This window comes from Arachis stenosperma, chromosome 5, assembly GCF_014773155.1.
Source record: "Arachis stenosperma cultivar V10309 chromosome 5, arast.V10309.gnm1.PFL2, whole genome shotgun sequence".
Lineage (NCBI taxonomy): Eukaryota > Viridiplantae > Streptophyta > Magnoliopsida > Fabales > Fabaceae > Arachis > Arachis stenosperma.
This window is the reverse complement of record NC_080381.1, coordinates 132486599-132499921: the sequence shown is the minus strand read 5'-3', so window position 1 is coordinate 132499921 and position 13323 is coordinate 132486599. Positions and strand designations below refer to the sequence as shown.

Here is a 13323-nt window from a genome sequence, read left to right as displayed (position 1 = left end):
GTTTTGAACTATTTCTCTCTCGATTTAAAGATTGAGTGTCTCAAAAATTCAACTTGATGATCGAGAGTTATTTCTATTTCTAAGGAAGAGGTTATATGTATCTCGAATTTTTAGTTAATGAAGACATTATAAGGAGAATAATAACTCCTCGTCACTCAACTTAATATCGAATAATTTATCTTTATAAGTTTTCTTTGTGATTGAAATAAACTAAACAAAAAAAATAAAATAAACAAAATAAGAAAATGTTTAAATAGAAGGATAGTCCCGTTTAAGACTACTCTTAGTAAAAGAAGCTCCACATGTGAAAGTTGTAACTTCATCGTCATCTTTGTCATAGCATCTGCCACCGTGTTTGCATCTCTCATAATCAAACGAAAGTCAACACGCCAATTCCAATGCATGATATCTCTTATTTTGAGCACCAATGGATCAATAAACCCAAAACCATCTTGAATAACAAGATTAAATGCTTCCACACAATCCGTATCACAAATAACATCTCGTTGACCCACATCTCAAGCTAAGAGATATCATCTTCAAATAGCAAATAATTCTTCTTGAAGAATACTATTACTCTCAATCATTCCCAAACACCCATTTGCCAACTCCCATTACAATCTCTAATAACACAAGCAAAACCAACACTATCCCCCGAACCAAAATAACTCGCATCACAATTAATCTTAAAAGTATCAATGGATGGGAGATTCCAAAAAACCATTTAGAGTAGAGGGAAGGGACATACGTTGTAATTCAAAATTATTCCTAAACTCCTTTTCTGAAGTTAATGCCAGACAAATCACTTTTTACGGAGGCCAAGTTTCATGAGGATTAAAGATGTCATTATTCCTTACTCGCCATATCCACCAAAGTCCCAAAAAGAACTTGAACGGATGCTCTCTGCTATGATACAAGAACCAGTTCTTCAAATCCAAAGGATGACAAGAAATATCCAACCTATGCCAGACAAGCTGAGCTTTTGGACAATCCCGAATACAATGTAAAACCGATTCCTGGTTAGAAAGACATCTTGAATACCTATCTGATGATGACATCCCTCTTCTAAAGCGAAAACTTGCAGTAGGAAGAGTCTTCTTAAGACACAACCAAGCCAAAAACTTATGCTTTTCCGGAACAAACTGATGCCAAAGCCAAAGCCAATTATCCCGCTCCTCCCAACCAAACAGATGCTTACACAACCACAAGTAGCCATTGCGTGAGTCATAGACTTTGGCAGCAGACCCACACCAATACCAACCAACTTCTGGACCTACTTGTTCATTTGGATTGTATGAGAGAATATTACCTTTCAGATTTTGAGATAAAGGAGAATAAAGAGTATCCAAATGCCACCTACCAACCGACCAAATATCATGTATCCGGAGATTCGAATAAGAAATGTGAACATAATCTATCTCATTAGATAATCATCCTTCTCTCCTCCAGCTAGAAAACCAAAAATTCTGGTTCAAATCTCCAATACACCAAGCAAACCCATCCTTCAACACTTCCCAAGCCTTGCAAAGACACCTCCAAATGGGAGAGTCCTTGTTCTTAGGATAACTAAAATAGTCATATAGAAATGATCAGTATTTGGCATCCAACAATTGGACCCATAGCTTGTTTGGCTGCTGGAAAAAAGTCCAAACTAGCTTCCTAAGAAGAGCAATATTTACACAATAAGGATCTCTAATCCCCAAATCTCCATATTTTTTTGGAGTAACCAGTACCTTCCAACTAACAAGATTCAATACTCTCCCATCAACTTATCCTTTCCAAAGAGAATTCTTCATCATAGACTTCAATTTACTAATGATTCCTTTGGAAAAAATAGAGACTTGCATCTGGTACGTGGAAATAGCGGCTACAACAGAATTAACCAAGTAGAGTCTACCAGCCCGATTGAGTAAACTCCCTTTCCAGCTTGCTAGCTTACTCCGAATCTTATTCAGGACACCATTGAAAACTGAACGAGTCACCCTAGAATGGCTAAGAGTAACTCAAAGATACTTGCCCAAGTCCTGGACAAATCTGATAGAGGATACCCCAATGAAAAGCTTTTTCCTTGTTGTAGAGACATTCTTGGAGCAAAGCACTTTAGACTTCTCTACATTAATTCTTATCCCAGATACTTTGTAAAAAGTCTCTAAAACCAACATCATATTTTGCACTTATCTCTTTGTAGCTTTACAGAATAGAAGCAAGTCATCCGCAAACATTAAATGAGATATTCTTGGTCCCCCTCTAGAAATAGCAACTGGCTCTCACAAGCCCAAATCAACCTGATGACTAATAAAGCATGCCAATCGCTCTATACACAACACAAAAAGATAGAGTGACATAGGGTCTCCTTGTCTAAGACCTCGGCTATGAGTAAAGTCATTCAGACGATTTCCATTCCAAAGAATAGATAAGGAAGAAGCAGTGACATAATTTATAATCAAATTAATTGTAGGAATAGAAAAACCAAAGCTCTTAAGGGTATGAGCTAAAAACCTCCAGTCAACTCTGTCATAAGCTTTCTCCAGATCTATCTTAAAGGCCAGTATGCCTTTCTTTGATTTAGTTTTCTTCATAAAGTGAAAAACTTCTTGAGCAATAATGATGTTGTCAGGAGTTCCTCGTCCCGGAATAAATCCTTCTTGAAGTGGACCAACAATCTTCATAAGATGAGGACAAAGTCTATTTAATATATATATATATATATATATATATATATATATATATATATATATATATATATATATATATGGGTAAAGTATATTTTTTATCCCTGAAGTTTGACAAAAGTTTCAAAAATACCCCTAAGTTTTATTTTATTTCAATTTTGTCCTAGAAGTTTTCGATTTGCATCAAATATACCCTTAGCGGCTAATTTTTCAAAAAATTTAAGACCAATTCAACAACAATTTCATAAGAACAACCCTCAACACAAGCAAATCAAGCATCATTTTCATGCATTATTATTAGATTGGTCTTAATTTTTTTGAAAATTTAGCCGTCGGGGGTATATTTGATGCAAATCGAAAACTTCTGGGACAAAATTGAAACAAAATAAAACTTAAGGGTATTTTTGAAACTTTTGCCAAACTTCAGGGACAAAAAGTATACTTTACCCTATATATATATATATATATATATATATATATATATATATATATTTATATATTTGGTTGGACTTGGACGTATGCATTAACATGTTGAATTGGACATTAATTAAGTGTTAATATGAAATGAATATTTTTCTATTTTTTCCAATTAGTTTTTATACCTATTATCTGACAAAAATTACTTTAATATTTATAATAACATTTTTTAAAATTATTTGATTGTTTCTTCTCTTTTTTATTATTTTTTTATCTTAATTTGTACACCTATTATTATATAAAAAACTTTAATATTTATAATAACATCAACATCTAATTAAATTCTAAAAGATCTATACATGATAGTACATGAAAGTAAATTATTTTAAAAATTATTTTTTTATGATTTTAAAATAATAAAATATTAAATAAATCAATTAAAATGAGTATATTTGATATCTTTGTTTACGAATGTATTTTAATTTCACATAACAAAATTATTAACACAGTTGATGTATATTATTTTCTGCCATAATTTTTTATCATATAAAACATAAAAATATAATTTACTATTACATCAATACTTAACAAATTAAATTAATTAATAACAAATTCAAAAATAGATCATTTTCCTATTTTATTACGTCTAAATCAGAAATAAAAAATTATAAGGAGTGAAATAATTTTTTTATTTAACAATGCAAGCGCTTACTAACATTTTTTTAATTAAAAAAAATACTAATAATAATATATATTTTACCAAATATATGATATTATTAAATTTGTCAAAAATATCTCATAAAAATAACATCTCAAACAAAGGATCATTTCATAAAAGAGAATGGCAATTTACTCATTTAAAATATTTGAAAAAATCTTATCAGATTACAATTTTTTAAAACACCAAATACAATTGTAATTTTTCTATTTACATGTAAATTGCGACACCTTGACGGAGATTAAACTTTACACGTAAATCGCTATACTCTGTCGCGGTTTGCATTGCTTTGCTGCAAGTACATAAACCGCTACACCCTGTAGCGGTTTATGAAGGAATGGCGTTCATGAAGAAACCACGACACCTTATAGCGATTTCTTTGAAGATGGCTTTACTATAAAAACTTTTTGAGGTTGTAGCGGATTTCTTTTGAGTACTTTTGAAAGTGAGATAGAGAGAGAAAGTAGTGAGAAGATAGAGAAAAAATATTGGGTTTAGTTTGAGTTTTTTAGAGCAATCTCTTCAAGTGGAACCATGGCAAACGAAGGGCGCTTGTATCGACTCAACGGCGTTGCTCACGTTGTCGGCGGCATCAATGAAGAGGTAAGTTTCTTTATTTTCTTTCGTTTGGATATTTACGTATATTTATGTAGTATTTAGGATATATTAATTAGAAAACAGAATCTTAGTTTAGTTTAGAGAATGAAAATTAAAATTTAAAATTTAAAAATAAATGTAGAGAATTTGAAGTTAGGTATTTAAAAATCATCAAGATCGGAATTTAAAATGTAGGATTTATGGCTTGTTGTTAGTTTTTGAAATTATTATTTACAATTTGAAATTTTAAACTTAAATTTTTGAAGGTTTAGGATTTAGTATTTGAAATTTAAGATTTAAATTTTAAGTAAATAATGTAAGTTTTGTTGACCCAAAGTTGAAATTTAAGTTGTAAATGTGAAACTTTAAATTTTAGAACTTATGACTTATGGATGCTAAAGTTGGACAATCGTTAGTTATTGTAATGTTCATATGTTCATTGTGCCGTTTCATATAAATGATGATACCTGTCTCTCTTTTTGAACAAAATTTATAGTAACAGTGATTATAGGAGAACTATATTTAACATTTTAGTTAACTGGTTTGATACATTAGGCAATCACATTTTTTTTTGAAATATAAATTATAGTTTGGATCTGTAAGTGTTAGAAATTAATCAGATTTTTGTTATTTTTCTCACAACATGCAGCCAAGTCGGTGTATTTATAGTCTTCAGAGGCAATAGAATATGTCGTTACATGATAGGATCATACCTTATTTGGAGAGGGCTGGTTTGTACCACTTGGCTAGGCTGAACCGTTCTGGCTGGATGAGCCTCTGGTCAGTGCATTTATTGAGAGGTGGCGGCTTAAGACCCACACTTTTCATATGCCGTTCGGAGAGTGCACTATCATGCTCCAGGATGTGGCATATCAGTTGGGGCTGCCCATGGATGGACAAGCTATTTTTGGGTGCCTGACAGACTTCCACCTGCATATCGATGGGAGCAGACAGGCTTGGGAGTGGTTCCAGGAGTTATTTGGTGAGCTTCCGCCACCGGAGAAGGTGAAGCTGTTGATGAGCAAATATTTTATACAATTTTTGTCATCATTTTCTTAGTGTTTTTAGAATATTTGGTTAAATTTTATTATGTTTTAGTAGGTTTTAATCCAAAAATCAATTTTTGGATGATACTTTGACTCTTTGTGGTTTTTCTATGATTTTAGGTGATTTTTGGGTGCTTCTAGCAAGTTTTGGAATAGTCTGATTCAGAGGCAAAGAAAGAACACTAGATGTTGTCAAATCCTAACCTCTGTGCATTCAAATAAGCATTTCTGGAGCTAAAGAAATTCTATTGACGCGCTCTTAACGGCATTGGAAAGATAGCTTCTAGGGCTTTAGAAAAATATATAATAGTTTATACTTTTCTTTGGAGATGAAGCCCCAAAACGGGCGTTGAACTCCCAAACTACCCCTTTTTGGCGTTCAACGCCCCAGAAGGACAGAGCCCAGTGTTGAACGCCTAAAACTGGAATTCAATGTCCCAAAGGGAGCAAGGTAGCGCACTCACACCCTCTAGTGGGCGTTCAACGCCCACTCACCCAAGTTGGACGCCAAACTCAACCCAAACACTCATCAAGTGGGCCCAGAAGTGGATTTTCGTAGTCATTAGCTTAGTCTATCTCATTTTGTAATTTGTAATTATTATTAACATCTTTTAGGTCTAATATTTACTATAAATAAGAGACTTCCTTCATCTTGAGGATCATGCCTCGCAGGAGGGGAGAAGCATAGACATATTACATTGTACTTTCTTTGTAAAGCATGAGCAACTGAACCTCCTAGGTTAAGGTTAGGAGCTCTACTGATTCTCATGGATTAATAATATTACTGTTTCTATTTCAATATATATTTGATTATATTCTAAGATGCATTCTCGTTCTTCATCTTTATGAATCTGGGGTGGAATGAGAGTATAACCCCTTTTTCTACATGAGTTCGTGCGAGTTTCGAGAGGGAGAGTATTGAACTTCAAGCTTGAGATTACATCTCTTAGACGGCTAATCCATAATCTCATTGGGGACATGGGAACATCTGTTCAGCCGAGTTCTAGGGTGATTAGGGCCTTTGTGGTATAAACTAGAGTTATAAAGCTTCATTCTCCAATCCGAAAGATCTGACATTGTCTGTGCCATTTTGAGTAGGATCACCAGAGATTGAATTGCTAGAGCTTCACCCTCATTCAGATTGAATGATCATTGGTTTGGCATTTGATGTGGATAAGAGGAGATTAATAACCATTGGCGTGGCGTTAGTCACTTACAGTTTGCCATGGAATGAATTATTCATTATTAGAATAGACAGTAAGAAAAGTTGATCCAAAAGGACAAGGCATATCTGAAGCTTTAACTGATTTCTCACTATTGTTTCTTCACTATTTCTTTATTGCTTTCTTATTTATTTTATGCGCATTCAACAACATCCACTCAACTTTCTATTCGCCTGACTAAAATTTGCAGGATAACCACTGCTTGCTCAATCCAGTAATCCTCGTGGGATCGACCCTCACTCACCTAAGGTATTACTTGGACGACCTGGTGCACTAGCCGGTTAAGTTGTACGGAGTTCTAAATTTTGCGCACCAAATTTTTGGCGCCGTTTCTAGGAATTATTTGAGATTGACAAACAAACGGTTGTCTTGTTCCTTAGATCAGGTACTTTTTACTGTTTTTCTTTTGTTTGTGTTTATTGTGTTCTTGTTTCTTGTTAAAAGTTTCGAACTTTCTTAGTTTCTTTTCCAAAAAATTTTCAAAAACTTTTTCTTTTGTTTGAGTCTTGTGTCCATCTTTAAAGTTTGGTGTCTTTTTGGTGTTTCTTTTCTTAAGTTTCGAAAATCTGTTCTTGATTGTTCTTCCTTGTGTTCGAATTATTCTTGGTGCTTTTCTTTGTTTGATGTAAAAAAATTTTAAGTTTGGTATCTTGTGTTTTTCCTTCCAAATTTTTGAAAATTGTTTGATTTTATCTTAAAATTTTTAAGTTTGGTCTCTTTTTGTGTTTTTCCTTTCAATTTGCAAAAATATTATCTTTTGATTTCAAAACTTTTAAGTTTAGTGTCCTAATTAGTTATCTTTTTTCTTATCTTTTAAAAATTTAAAATTTTTCTTGCTTATCTTACTAATCTTTTTCATATCTTTATTTTATCTTTTTATATTTCTTTGAATTTTAAAAAAATCTTTTCAAATTTCAAAATTTTAAAATTCAAAATTCAATTCTTTATCTTATCTTTTTCAAAATTTGATTTTCAAAAATTTTGTTATCTTATCTTATTTCAAATTTAAAATTTTAAGTTTTAGTATCTTGTTAGTTTTGCTCAAGGTAGTCAGAATCGCGTGTAAACTCGTGGAAACGCACAATTATACGCTTCTACTTTATCTTTTCGTTGCACTTTTGCATCTCGTTCAGAATCAGGCTGCTCTGTGTGAAATCACCATTGAAAATCGCAAAGTCACCGGAATCATAGCTTCTGCTGCGTGGTTGCGTTTCAGGTTGAAGAAGTTCTTTTCCTTGGCCCTGAGCCCCCTGATTGCAGCCCAACCCAACCCAATGGCCCAATCTAAATAGAAGACCATGGAAGAAGAGCCCTAGCAGAGTAACAATCTCTAATCTCTTAATCTCTCTTACTTTTACAGTTTATCTCCAATTCTCCCTGGCCAAAATTTCAAATTTTCACCTCTCTCAAGTCTCGATCTCTGACTCTATCTCTCTTTCCCTCTGAAATTTGAATTTCGCGCGACCGAAAACCCCAATTTGGAGCATCGCCGACTCACCGTGACTCCGTGAGGTTTGCTGCTGGTGTTATCGACTCGGACTGGTGGTGGTTGGACTGCATGAGGCCGTGAGCATCACTTTGCGATTGCAACACATTGAGACTCTCTGGCTCAGTGGCTCTACCTCTCTGTCTCTGGCTCTGGAATCTGGATCGCTGGTCACTGCTCTTCCCTCCCCTTTGCTGCTAGTTCATCAGGTAAGTTAAGAAGAAGCATATCACTTCCTCACTCTAGTAATATAATTGAACGCTACTTCTGTGGTTCTATGTCAATATATGGCAAGTATAGGTTTATGGGTTGTGAATTTGTCATGAAAATGAAATTGTTGTTGCCTGTTTGATTTGTGTTTGACTAAACCTCTTGAATGGAAATAAGTATGTTTTGTTTTATTATTTTTATTTCTAGATGTAACAATGTTCTCTACCTTCGTGGTGTGCCTGAGGATGAGGAAATTGATGATGCTGCAGAAGACTAGAATGATAAAATTATCTCATTATTATAACATAATTAAAGACCTCTTAAATTTAGATTGTGTATTTATGTGTAGAGATTTGGATCAATATAGGTTGCCTATGTTCTGATTGTTTAGACCTCTTGATTTCTACTGTTTTGAATTTGATTTTTCCTAGTTTGAAAAAGTTGAAGTAGTGGTCTGATCTGGTTTGGTGCTGATATGCTTTCTTCTTGAATGTTGCTGCATAGTTGGATAGTCATGTTATCTGGAAAGTGAGGTCTTTCTTATAATTGTCCAGGCTTGTATATTAGGTTAAAGTTTTTGTGCTGATAAGTGATAACCCATATTCCATTGACAATGTGGTCTATAACCTTGCCGTTAGAGGTTAGAAGTCACAAATTCAGTTAAGGACCATAACTTTCACAACATTGGTTCAGTGCATTATGGAGGACAAGACAAAGAACTTTGCATATCTCAACTCTCAACCAACTCAATCTATTAACCTATTTTTGATAAGATTTGATAACCATTAATTAATTTTGTTTACTGTCCTGTACTTTTGAATTTCTTATCTCTCTTATTTTGGTGTATATATGTTTGTATAAATAAGGGACATTAGATTATGTGCTTGTTGTATAATAATTAAGCATATAGATAAATGTTTAAATTTGATTTGATTCAGGATTTTAAATTCATCAACCATTAGCACATACATATTTTATGATTGGTTGAATTAGATATCCAAGTGATGCTTATATAATCTTTATTCTCTATCAGATAAAATAAACTATAACAATAATTAAATAAGTGCTCAGTTATAAAATTCTAGCATGATTAAACCTTTGGCCTTATGTTGATTTACCTCAAGATCTAAGGCATGTATGTGGTGGTGTTCTTAAAATAAACCCTGACAAGAACAAGATGGCTGGCCTTATTACTTTTCGCAACTCAAAAGCCTTGCTCGTGTTATTATTGTACTTCCATTCCAACTGATGCATTTCAATGAATTGCTTATACCAAGTTGCTGAATTGTAATGTGTTCTATCTTCAATTCTTCACCATAAACAACTATGACAGTACTAATAGTTGTGCAGCAATAAGCACTACTACACTATATTGGTGTGGAGTTTGTATGCAATAATATTTATTGAAAAAGGCTATCTATCTATGTATCTATATAATGCATAAATATAATTTGTATGTGTACATTCATTATTTGAACTTTATGGTTTTGTTGCAATAATATTTATTTCATGCATGCTATAACTATCTATATCTTAATGTCTTCATTATTTGTCACCTATATTATCCCAATAATTTGATAACTATCTATATCTCTGAATTGTTGTTGTGGACTTGTGGCATTGAATATAATTCTTGAATTTTTGTTATGCTGGTATTTTTTGTTTAAATTGAATTGTTAATTTTTTGTTGAATTGATTCATTGAATATTTACTGTTTTCATTTTTTTTTTGAACAGGAATGATATTAACTCAAGCTAATGCAAGTGAAAATTCGACTAACATTCCAACTTCTCAGTCAGGAAGTACAGCTGGAATCGCTAGTAAAAGAAAAATTTCTAAGAATGCTCTTGAAAGTAGAACTGATGTAGGATGGGAGCACGGGATATCTGTTGGAGAAGATGGAAAGAAGATACAATGTAAATACTGTCATAAAATTTTTTCAGGAGGAGTTTATAGATTGAAACACCACTTAGCAGGAACTCAAAAAGATGTTGGGGCTTGTACAGCTGTTAGTGATGAAGTTAAGAAGCAAATGTGGGATGTTATGAGTGGGTTGCAAATAAATTTGATAAAGAAAACAAGCATGGATGGGGCAAGCCCAAAAAAAGCTACTAAAGAAGTTGACACTACCGGTGAAAAAAGAAAGGAAAAAGAAATAGATGGCAACATATTCAAGAAAATTCGCATTAGTACTCAAACAACAATCAATAATATATTTAAGAAGAATTTGAGAGAGGAAGTATGTTTAGAGATTAGTGCTTTTTTCTACAACAATGGCATCCCTTTTAATGTTTCAAGGAGCGAGGAATACAGTAGAATGTTTGAGAAAGCTATAAGATATGGACAAGGATTCAAGCCACCATCCTACCATAAATTAAGGGTGCCTCTTTTGAAGAAACACGTAGAGCTTGTTCAACAATCACTAGAGGAACATAAAGCATATTGGAAGCAGGTTGGTTGCACAATAATGACTGATGGTTGGACAGATAAGAGAAGACGGATCATCCTAAATTTTTGGGTTAATAGTCCTAAAGGGACTGCTTTTCTAAAATCTATTGATGCCTCTCATATTACTAAGACAGCTGATAAAATCTTTAAAATGATAGATGATGTGGTTGAAGAGGTTGGTGAAGAAAATGTCATCCAAGTTGCACCGACAATGTGGCTAACTACAAAGCTGCAGGAGAAATGCTAATGAAAAAGAGGAAAAAGTTGTTTTGGACACCTTGTGCAGCACATTGCATTGATTTAATGTTAGAAGATTTGGAAAAAAAAGTAACACTTCACAAGGACACAATTTACAAAGGTAGAAAGATTACTACTTACATATATGCTAGAACTGCTCTTATTGCATTACTACACATCCACACTAAGGGGAAAGATTTGGTGAGGTCGGGTATGACTCGTTTTGTAACTTCTTACCTTATTTTGGGATGTCTCAATGACAACAAAGGTTCCTTAATAAGAATGTTTCTTTCTGATCAATGGACTTCTAGTAAATTTGCAAAGACAAAAGATGGAAAGATAATTGCAAGTGTAGTGTTAGATAAGGTGTTTTGGAAAGAAGTGGTAATTTGCTTGAGGGCTGCCTACCCTTTTTTTCATGTGCTTCGTATGGTGGATTCAGAAGAAAAGCCGGCAATGAGATTTATTTATGAAGAAATGACAAGTGCAAAGGAAAAAAATACAAGATGCATTTCAAAAAGTTGAGACAAAGTAAAGTGTCTAATTATTTTATTTTTTAATTAATGCAATTCTGAAAATATTGTTTATTTTGTAAATAATTTATTAATTTTTTTGTTTTAGTTATATACTTATTTGGGATATTATTGATGCAAGATGGGGCAACCAACTTCATAAGCCATTGCATGCTGCAGGCTATTATTTGAATCCTCAAATTCATTATAGCTCTGGTTTTAAAATTGCTTATGAGCTTAAGAAGTAGTTTTATGCTTGTATGGAAAGGATAATAGGAAATTCAGATTTAATCACAAAGATGGATGTTCAACTTGAAGATTTTAAGACTCGAAAAAAGTTTTTTGGTAGTAAAGTAGCTCAAAATGCAATTTATACTAAAACTCCAGTTCAATGGTGGGATTCTTATGGAGATCAGCATCCAGAGCTCCAACAATTTTCAATTCATGTCTTGAATTTGACATGTAGTTCATCTGGATGTGAACATAATTGGAGTGCTTTTGAGATGGTTAGTAATTAAATATAAGTTGCATTTTACTTTTATAAATTTGGTTGTTAATTCTTCAATTCTATCTTGTTGTTTGACTAATATTTTTTATCTACTTTTGAAAGGTTCACACAAAAAGGAGAAACCGTTTAAAAGTTAAAACTATGAATGATGTTGTGTTTGTGATGACAAACTCAAGATTAGCAAAGAAAAAACAAATTAGAAGAAGTCTTGATTATGACTATAGTCTTGATGAGTTGGACTCTGATGAAGAGTGGATTGTTGTTGACGAAGATGGAGAAGAAGAAGATTTAGATGCTTTAATTCCAGATACTGATTCAAATGATGAAGCAAGTGGTAATAGAGTTGTTGGTGCATCTAAGGATCCTTTGACAATTCCTTATCTTGATGATGATGAGTTTGAAGAACTTCTCCAAGGACCTCTTCCTCCTGCTCCTGATAACGACGACGATGGTAATGCAGAAGTTTGTGAAACTCGTGAAGATTTTATGACTGATGAAGAATAGAATGATTATTAAATAACTTGTTTAGATTTTAGTTAATTGGTTGTTTATTCTAGTAGTTTGGTTGGTTTATTTGCTACTTGAATTTATTTTAGTGTCGTATGAACTTGTGAGTTGTGAATTTGTATTTTAATTTATGAATTTGTGTTGAATTGTGACTTTTGACTTGTTATAGTATATATATATTAGTTATAATTCTATGGGTAATTTAGTTTATTATTTGAGATTTATTTTATTTTCTGTAAAATTAGTTTTGCTATTAAATTTTTCTAAATTTTTATAATTTACAAGTCATATTTACGTTCCGTCTTACGATTCAACAAATTACGATTTTGAATTTGCTTAACGAGTTGAGGTAAAAACTATGAGTTCACTACCTTGGTTTTGCTCTCTTTAAAAATTTGAATTTTAAAATTTTAAAATTTTTAAAACTTATCTTATCTTTGACACAAATTCAAATTTTAAAAGTTTTGTATTTTGTTTGTTTTTCTTTCTTTTAAATTCGAATTTTTAAAATCTTATCTTATCTTGTTTCTCTCTTTCTTGAGTTTTTTTAATTTTTAAATTTCAAATTTTTATTTGACTTTCTGTTTTTAAATTTTAAAATTTTTCAAAATCAAATCTCTTGCCTTGAATTTTAAATCATATCTTATCTTGTTTAACTTTCTCTTTTCAAATTCAATTTTTCATATCTTTGACTGATTTTTTCTTTTTAAATTTCAAAAATTTTCAAAACCAAATCTTTTAT

At 32.4% G+C, this 13323-nt stretch overlaps 1 pseudogene; it reads left to right on the top strand.

The window, feature by feature from the left end:
* Positions 1-4341: 4341 nt before the first annotated feature.
* LOC130981434 (uncharacterized) lies at positions 4342-12578 on the top strand (annotated as a pseudogene).
* Positions 12579-13323: the final 745 nt, after the last annotated feature.